The following is a 10,685-nucleotide window of genomic DNA, read 5'->3' on the forward strand; positions in this document are numbered from 1 at the left end:
TGTGCTGCAAGGATCACTGTTATGACCTCAGATATGTACATCAATCATTGATTACTTAAATGAATGGACTTTGTGTAATATCTAAGTTTCATTGCAACAACAAGTTGGTGGTAAAATATGTTGTCAGGCATCCATACAATCTACAAGGGATGGAGACTGGTTAACTGAGTGTGAAAGGAAGTGGAAGGTGGAATATAATATCATCTTGTTTCCTTTTTGATGGTGACTAGCTAGCTTGCTGACTGGCTTCCAGCACTTTCCTTTCTTTTTACCTGGAGTGCAGGAGAGTCTATTAGCTGTCTTCATGCTGTGACTTTCACATTAGTCGACACTGGTGCATCAATCCATTAACACATACAGGCCAGGGTTGCAGAATTTTTTTAACTTGTGTTTTTCATTTTTCTAGAAGGGTAAAACAAAAGCATGCTTTTTGATTGCTGTTCACAGTTTGGAATATAACCCACAGGAGATGTTTTCCACTAAGAGGAGGTCATTAGATTGTCTTGCTCCTTTTGTCCTTTAAACTTGTCTCTTTGAAGCTTCCTTGACACCCTCAAGGTGTGACATTCCTAGGGTTCACACAAACAACCTTTCAGCAGTCAGTGAATTCCATGCTAAGAACTTATATTATCAATTAGGCTTAACTTGCAGTCTTTGTTTTAAAAAAAAACACATCTTGTCCAAAAGTTCATTGTGTCCCAAAGTAATTAAGGTTTCTGAATCCTCATCGTGACAAGGAAAAAGACGTAAAAATAAAACAAAGGATTGCAGATGCTAGAGATCTGAAACAATAATAGAAACTGCTGGATGAACTCAGCAGGTCTGGCAGCATCTGTTGGGAGAAAACAGAGTTGATGTTTTGCATCCAGCGACTCTTTGTCTCTACCTATCCACTCACCTCTCCCATTAACTCTTTAAGACCATTATCTGAAACAACATCACCTCCAAGCTTTAATCTCCATTGTTATCATTTATACATTCACATGTACAACCACCTTTCTATTTACCACTAACCTATCCACCCTTCTCAACCATCCCAAGTCTCTTACTTCACAAATTCAAGCAGTTTTGAAGGTTGCACAATTGTACAAAAATGTATTCTTTTCAGACTTGGAAGATTGGTTGGTCTTTGGCTTGAAGACTGTTGGCCTTGATTCTTATCTTGATTGTGATCAGTCTGTAAACTGCTAACATTATGATGCTCCTCACTGGGTTCATTCCAAACAAGCATTAGTGGATGAGATCAGGTTCCTGCGATTCTTCCATACAACTCCAAATATACTATATAAAACTACAGAAAAGACACCATTTAGTAAATACTTAAGAGTGATGAATGACCCCAGACAATATGCATATACATTGAAACGTGCTGTCTACATGTTTACAGTTCTATAGAAACCATTCCCGATTGCTGTAGAATGCTTCTCATCAGCATTGTTTTCCCTTGCCAGCATTCTTACTGGTAGCTCACTGAACCTCGTAGCTTTCTCCACCCTGCTGGCCGCTCAGCTGTACCCTTTTGTGTCTGTGATCTCTTCTCTCTCTCTCTATTTTCTGTGCAAAATCTTGAAAATGGAGAAATGGTCCACAGATGACTCAACTGTTGAAGAAGTGAGAAGTGTATATTACTAATTGATTCATTTTTATTCATAAGTAACCCAATTGCTTCTCAGTAAAGAAATACATGTGATTTGGACTGGCATTCCCTCCAGTTTCTAGCCTTGATCATCAGCTCAGCGTTACGTTCTCTGAGACTATCCAGTCCACAGACATCCGACTGCAGTGGTGGCTATTGCAACAGCAGAGGCAGCTGAGGTGGGATTTCTTTGGAATCCATGGAATGCGCTGTGTGTATAGAATGCGCTGTGTGGAAGGAGGTGGAGGCAGCTTCAATTGAGACATTCAAGAGGGATTAGGAGATTTGTTTGGATAAAAATAATGTGCAAGGAAATGGGGCAAAAACAGAAGATTGGCACGAGGTTATGGTGCACATTTGAGGAGCTAATGCAGACATTGCGGCTGAATAGCCTCCTACTACACCTTAAGACTTCTGTGATCAGCTACAAGGACAATATATGATCACTGATCCACTGATTTTTGGACAACCATAACATTCTGATTGAGGATTCTTATCAATACCAGCTGCCTTTTGCTTGTGAAGTAGCTGCTATGTACAGTTGACTTTTATGACGGTGAATACCTTACTGCTCATGCTGTCTAAGACTGTTTTCTTTCTTTAACAGACATTTTAATAGTCCTGTGGAACTCAACTGTAGGGTAGGGAGTTGACGCTTCAGTTTTGCTGTATTTGTTGTACCTCTTTGTAAATAGGGGCAGTGTGGTGGCTCAGTTGTTAGCACTGCTGCCTCACAGCGTTAGGGACCCAGGTTCAATTCCACCCTCAGATGACTGCCTGTGTGGAGTTTGCACATTCTCCCCACGTCTGCGCGGGTTTCCTCCAGGTGTTCCGGTTTCCTCCCACAGTCCAACGTTGTGCAGGCTAGGTGGATTGGCCATGCTAAATTGCCTGCAGTGTTCAGGGATGTGTAGATTAGGTGGGTTATAGGGGAGTGGGTCTGGGTGGGACACTCTGAGGGTCAGTGTGGACTTGTTGGGCCAAAGGGCCTGTTTCCACACTGTAGGGATTCTATGATTTTGACCTATCAACAATTCTGATGGTAATGATCCACACACAAGTAAGGTGGGCCAGAATTTCACTAAGGCTGTATAAAGGTCAATGCTTTCCTTCTAAAAGGATTTGATCAGCTGAATCCTACGTTCATCTTCCCCAGTCAACTGTCAGTATCTCAGAAAACTAATCACATGTTCAAATCCACCATGCTCTGAGATTAAGCCCTCGACTTTCCCAAAAGGAGAAACATCCCTTCCACATCTACCTCGTCGAGTCCCTTGACTGTTTTATTTGTTTCATTAAGACCATCCTTCATTTTTCTGGATCAACCTTCTCAACCTCTCCTCAGAAGAAATCTATCCATATCCAGAATAAACCTAGTGAATCTTCTCTGGACTGCCTCCAATTCAGTATATCTTTCCTTTGATCAGGGGACCAAATTGTTCACTGTATTCTATGTGTGATCTAACTAGTGGCTTGTATATTTGTGGCAAGACCTCCCACTTTTTATACTCTTTGAAATAAATGCTCATATTCCATTTACGTATCCTTTTAACTGCTGAACTTGTACGCTAGCTTTTTGTGATTTATGCACAAGGACTCCCAAATTCATCTGTGCTTTAGCTTTCTGTAGTCTCTCTTCATTTAAATAATATTCACCTCCTCTATTCTCCCTGCCAAAGTGCGTAACCTCACATTTTTCCAACGTTACATTCAGTCTGCCAGGTTTTTCCCCATTTACATAAGCTGTCCATGTCTCTTTGCAGATTCTTTGTGTCATTCTCACCACTCATCATCTTACCTATTTTTGTGTCATCTGTAAACATAGAAAGGTACATTCACTTCCCTTATCTACGTCTTTAATTGTGGCCTTAGCACTGATTTCTGTGGCACTCTACTAGTTAAAGGTTGCCATCTTCAAATGCTCCCTGTGCCCCACCCACCATCACAATTCTCTGTTATCTGTTATTTCACCAATCTTCTACCTGTGCTGAAATACTACTCCCAACACCTTGGGCACTGTTGTGAGTGAATTTCTTCAGGACCGTATTTTTTCTTTCGTTGCCACTGAAGTAACCCCACAGAGGTTGGTATCCCATCACCAAGTCACCCTTTATTTATACAGCGTACTTGGCACTGGTCCGGCTTCCGGAGCACCAGCCCTCAGAGTAAACAGAAACTCCGACGCTCCTGTTTATATCTGTCAGCCAGGGCTCCCTGATTGGACCAGGTTAACAGCTCCAATCGTGGAATCTCTATGAGATTCACCTGGCTGACCTTGTTACAATCACTGCAGTATGATTCTTTTTGTTTCAATTTGATTCTACCCTTAATTTCCCTTGATAATTATAGTTGGTTTATTCCTTTTCTAGAATCATTTTTCCTCACCAAATATATCTTGGAGCAAGAAATGTACTACTTTTTTAAACATCTGCTATTGTTAATCAACCATCTTTCCTGCGAAACCTCTTTCCCAGTCCACTCGAGCCAGCACTGCTCTCATTCCTTTGTAATAAACTTTCTTTAAGTTTAGATACTTGTGGATAAACTTAAGTTCATGGTCAATTTTGGATTGGCCAGGTAATGTATGCCCAATTTCTAATTGGTTTCTTTAATAGTCAAGGTTATCTTAGTGATATCACTTCCTACAATCACCTGGTTCATGCTTTCATGTGTCAATCGTCTTATAAGATCAACCTTTAATTTACAACTTGCTCCTCTTAGTTTAGCAACTCCTCAGATCTTTGCCAAGAAAAAGTGGCACTGGTGAAACAATGTGTATTTCTGCTTAGTGCATTTAACTATCATCCCTAAAGATCCAAATTATACATCCAAATAAAATCAAAATAAATATAAAACTCACTTTTGGACCTAATCCTAAAATTTGCAGTTACACATATGTATGTGCATAGGTCTGATATACACTTTGTTGCAAACCAAACCCTTTTAAAACATAAACTCTGTCTTTAAGTAAAAGCTATGTTCACTGCAAAAGCTTAAATTCACAATAGCAAAAGGGATAAAACAATGCAACCATAAATCGTACTTTTGACCTGGGTTAAAAAGCTTTTTAAGGATAAGTAGTTGATAGGGTAAAGTTGCAGTCAGTGCGACGGGTTGAAGTGTGTCTATTTTAATGCAAGAAGTGTCAGGAACAAGGGTGACGAACTTAGTGCATGGATCAGTACTTGAAACTACAATGTTGTGGCCATTACGGAGACATGGATAACACAAGGGCAGGAATGGTTGTTGGATGTTCTGGGGTATAGATGTTTCCAAAGAAATAGGGAGGGAGGTAAAAGAGATGGGGGAGTGGCATTGCTAATTGGAGATGGTATTACATCCGCACAAAGGGAGGTCGTCGAGGAGGGTTTATCTCCTAAGTCAGTATGGGTGGAAGTCAGAAACTGGAAAGGAGCAGTCACTCTATTGAGAGTTTTCTATAGACCCCCCAATAGCAACAGAGACACTGAGGGACAGATTGGGAGACAGATTTTGGAAAGATGCAGAAGTAATAGGGTTGTTGTCATGGACGACTTCAACTTCCCTAATATAGAACGGAACCTCCTAAGTGCAAATAGTTTGGAAGGAGCAGATTTTGTCAGGTGTGTCCAGGAAGGATTTCTGACTCAATATGTAGGTAGGCTGACTAGAGGCTACATTTGATTTGGTGCTTGGCAACGAACCAGGCCGGGCATTAGATCTCTCGGTGGGAGAGCATTTTGTTGATAGTGATCACAACTCTCTGACATTTACTATAGTCATGGAGAGGGATAGGAGCAGACTTTATGGGAAATTATTTAATTGGGGGAGGGGAATTACAATGCTATTAGGCAAGAACTGCGGAGCATAAACTGGGAACAGATGTTCTCAGGGAAACGCACGGCAGAAATGTGGAGGTTGTTTAGGAAGCACTTGCTACGAGTACTGGATAGGTTTGTCCACTGAGGCAAGGAAGGGATGGTAAGGTGAAGGAACCTTGGATGACAAGACATGTAGAACATCAAGTCAAAAGGAAGAAGGAAGCTTACTTAAGGTTGAGGAAGCAAGGATCGGACAGGGCTCTAGCGATCTACAAGGCAGCCAGGAAGGAACTGAAGAATGGACTTAGGAGAGCTAGAAAGGAGTACGAAAAAGCCTTGGTGGGTAGGATCAAGGAAAACCCCAAGGCGTTCTATGCTTATGTTAGGAACAAGAGGATGGCCAGAGTGAGGGTAGGGCCAATCGGGATAGTGGAGGCAACTTGTGCACGGAGTCAGAGGAGGTAGGGGAGGTCCTTAATGAATACCTTGCTTCAGTATTCACCCGTGAGAGGGACCTTGACGTTTGTGAGGACAGCATGAAACAGGTAGATATGCTCGAACAGATTGATGTTAGGAAGGACGATGTGCTAGAAATTTTGAAAAACATGAGGATAGTTAAGTCCCCTGGTCCAGACGGGATATACCCAAGGTTCTACGGGAAGCGAGGGAAGAGATTGCTGCCCCTTTGGCGATGATCTTTGCGTCCTCACTGTCTACTTGATTAGTACAAGATGATTGGAGGTTGGCAAATGTCATTCCCTTGTTCAAGAAAGGGAATAAGGATAATCCTGGGAATTATAGACGGGTCAGTCTTACTTCTATGATGGGCAACTTCTTGGAGAGGATTCTGAGATAGTATTTATGATTATTTGGAAAAGCACAGTTTGATTAGAAATAGTCAGCATGGCTTTGTGAGAGGTAGATCATGCCTCACAACCCTTATTGAATTTTTTGAGGTTGTGACAAAACACATTGATGAAGGCAGAGCGGTGGATGTGGTGTATATAGATTTTAGCAAGGCATTTGATAAGGTTCCCCATGGTAGGCTCATTCAGAAAGTAAGGAGGCATGGGATTCAGGGAAATTTGGCTGTCTGGACACAAAACTGGCTGTCCAATAGAAGGCAGAGGGTGGTAGTAGATGGAAAGTATTCAGCCTGGAGCTCGGTGACCAGTGGTATTCCACAGGGATCTGTTCTGGGGCCTCTGCTCTTTGTGATCTTTATAAATGACTTGGATGAGGAAGTGGAAGGGTGGGTTAGTAAGTTTGCCGCTGACACGAAGGTTGGCGGAGTTGTGGACAGCGTGGAGGGCTGTTGTAGTTTGCAACAGGACATTGGCAGGATGCAGAGCTGGGCAAAGAAGTGGCAGATGGAATTCAACACAGAAAAGTGTGAAGTGATTCATTTTGGAAGGTCGAATTTGAATGCAGAACACAGGGTTAATGGCAGGATTCTTGGCAGTGTGGAGGAACAGAGGGATCTTGGGGTCCACGTCCATAGATCCGTAGAGTTGCTTCCCAAGTTGATAGGGTTGTAAAGAAGGCGCATGGTGTGTTCGCTTTCATTGGCAGGGGAATTGAGTTTAAGAGCCGTGAGGTTATGCTGCAGCTCTATCAAACCATGGTTAGACCACTCTTGGAATATTGTGTTCATTTCTGTTTGCCTCATTCTAGGAAGGATGTGGAAGCTTTAGAAAGGGTGCAGAGGAGATTTACCAGGATGCTGCCTGGACTGAAGGGCAGGTCTTATGAGGCAAGGTTGAGGGAGCTAGGGGTTTTTTCATTGGAGCGAAGAAGGATGAGAGGTGACTTGATAGAGGTGTACAAGATGATGAGAGGCATAGATAGAGTGGATAGCCAGAGACTTTTTCCCAGGGCGGAAATGACATTACGAGGGAGCATAATTTTAAGGTGATTGGAGGAAGGTATAGTGGAGATGTCAGAGGTAGGTTCTTTACACAGAGAGTGGTGGGCACATGGAATGCGCTGCCGGCAGTGGTAGTAGAGTCAGATACTTTAGAGACTTTTAAGCGACTCTTGGATAGGCACATGGAGGATAGTAAAATGTAGGGTATGCAGGGTAGATTTATCTTAGTAAGATAATAGGTCGGCACAACATCGTGGGCCAAAGGGCCTGCATTGTTCTGTGTTCTATGAAACTATTTGACAACTAGCCATAATTATACAGAATATATTTTGATTCATCACTTGTTCTATTAAGTGAATATTGCTAATTATTTAAAAATAACCAGTCTCACAACCCTAATTGTAAACCTTGTTTTTATCCAGGTAGCTTTGGAACATATAAATCTGCTGAAGCATATGCCAGTGATCTAACATCAATTGTTAGGAAACTTCTGGAAAAGGTTCTGAAGAACAGAATTTATCACCAGGGCAAATTGGACATAATGTTGTCTTAGTGGTAGAAAGCAGAGGGTGCTGGTTGGAGGTATTTTTTGTGAGATGCAGGAAGGATGTTCCCAGTGACAGGGGAGTTCAGAACCAAGGGTCACAGATGAGAGGTTGAGAGGAGACCTTACAGACGTTTGTAAAATCATGAGGGGTGTAGATGAGGTGAATGGCAGGTGTCTTTTCCCTAGAGTGGGAGATTTCAAGACGAGGGCACATACTTTTAAGGTGAGAAGAGAAAGATTTAAACATGACATGACAGGTAATTTTTTTACACAGAGAGTGGTTCGTGTGTGGAATGAAGTTCCAGAGGAAGTGGTCGATGTAGTACAGTTACAACGTTTAAAATAAATTTAGATAAGTACATGAACACAAAATGTTTGGACAGGATATGGGCCAAGCGCAGGCTGGTGGGGCTAAATTAGTTTGGGATTATGGTCGGCAAGGACTTGTTGGACCAAAGGGTCTGTTTCCATGCTGTATGACTCTGTAGCTCTATGACTGGAGGCCTGTATCCAGTGGTGTATTACAAGGTTCAATGCTGGGTCCATTGTTTTTAGTGGACGTTAATGATTTGGGCACAAGTATAGGAGGTTTTATCAGTAAGTTTGTAGATGAACTAAAATTGGTAGCGTGGTAAATAGTGAGTGGGAAAGATTTAGACTACAGGAAAATACAGACAAGCTGAACAGATAGGTGAAACAAAGGCAGATAGAGTTTAATCCTAAAAGGTGTGAAGTGATGCATTTTGGGAGGACTGACAAGGCAAGAATGTACATAATGAATGGTTGGATCCTGTGTGGTGTTAAGGATCAGCGGGACCTTGGAGTACATGTATACAGATCTTTGAAGGCAACTGGCCAAATGCATAGGGTGATTAAGAAGGCATATGGAATACTCACCTTTATTAATCAAGGTGTGGAATACAAGAACTGGGATGGAATGATGGAGCTGTATGGGAAGTTAGCTAAGACACAACTGGAATACTGCATATAGTTCTGGTGGCCGCTTTATAGAAAAGATATGATTGCTCTGGAGACGATGCAGAACAGATTCACCAGGATGGTTGACTGGGCTGGTGTGTTCCAGCTATAAACAGAGACTACACAGGCTGGGGTTATTTTACTTGGAGCAGAGAAGGCTGAGGGAGATTGATTGAGAACTACAAAATCAGGAGCTGCATACATAGGTATGTTAGAAATAACTCTCCTTAGTGGAGGGGGCACAGATTTAAGGCAGGGGGCAGGAAGTTTAGAGAGGATTCATAGAATTATTTTTCCACACAGTGTGGTGGATATCAGGAACTCGTTGCATGAAAGCATGGTATGAACCATTACAACATTTAAGAAGTATTTAGATGAACACTTGAAACACCACAGTATAACGGGCTATGGAACAAGTACTGAGAAACAGGATTAGAGAAGTAGATCCTTAAAGATTGGCCTGGACTCTGGGCTGATCTGCTTCTTTCCATGTTGTAATACTCTGTGACTTGACTTAACCAAAGTATGTGTAACTGAATCAACACTACTAAAACATCTGACCCAATATTTGTAATACTTAGCCTATGGGAAGAACAACTTAGTTTCTCACAAAATATAACATTAATTCATATCTGCTATTTGCATCTCTTGACCAATGTGAAGAGTACTCCCAGCTTCTCCACAACAGTCAATCTAATCTGAATTTGTATCTTTCTTTAGAGGCCGTAAAAACATTTAGTCCCTAAGTCATTCTTGTCACCAATCATCATTGTAGTGTTGGCTTTACTGTGATGGTAGACTCACTGGAGCCCAGTTGCATCCTAACTATAACTCCTTGTTCTTACTTAGAGCTATATCACAGCATTTGACACTTAAAAAATGCCAACTTTAAGATTTTCCTTTCTACAACATATCCTATTTATCATTATAAAGGAGACTTTCATCTCTTAGCTGATGTACGGTACAATTTGATCATTTAATCCTTATCAACTACACAAATGTGCAAATGAGGTGAAGTCTAACAATATTTTCACTGCACATTCCCAACCCCTTCCTAACATAATTCTTCCCTCACTGAACTACAACTGCAGTTCTGCTTCTTAAAAAAGGCCTTCAGCCACAGACCTCATTGTTACATTTTACTTCTGCTAGTTTGTAGCCCACAGTCTTGAAAGATTCATTCTTTGCCCACCATTCTCACCAGGCCTCCCAACTTAATATATCTGCCAACACTGTCCAACACCAGAGGAAACCTATCACTCGTTACCAGTGCTAACCATTGTATGGTTCACTAGTTTATGTCATTTAAAATTATTGTAATACTTTGGGAATAAAGTCAACTGTAATTCAAAACACACTTCATGAGATCTGTTTTCTATTTATACCGATCACATAGCATCAAGTTATTATGATCTGGAATAAACTCGCAGAAAGTGGTCGGAGAAAATTCTACACTGACTTTCAAAATGCCAAAAGTCATGATAGGCAGACTTCTTCTGTCTTATGATTATTTATAATCCATTGCACCAGCCTTACTTGTAACATCCCTGCTTTCCACCATATCACACTTTGTTCCTTCTTACTCTTTGCTTTCCATCTTTTCCCTATAGCTCTGCCCTTATTTAAAAGTTTTTTTTTCATTTGTAGATAGGAATAGGCCTGTTGAACCATTCAATTAGATCAGGATTGAATGGACAAGCTTGAACTGTTAAAGTCATGCCTCATGATTTGACTAACCCACCAGAGGAAATCAGTTTCTTTAATCATCGTAAACATCTCAATTAGTTCACCCTTAATTTTCTAAATTCAAAGTAACAAAGGCATAGTGTACAGAATCTGTCTTAATTTAAACATTTT

The sequence above is a fragment of the Rhincodon typus genome, chromosome 6, assembly GCF_021869965.1.
Source record: "Rhincodon typus isolate 14 chromosome 6, sRhiTyp1.1, whole genome shotgun sequence".
NCBI lineage: Eukaryota > Metazoa > Chordata > Chondrichthyes > Orectolobiformes > Rhincodontidae > Rhincodon > Rhincodon typus.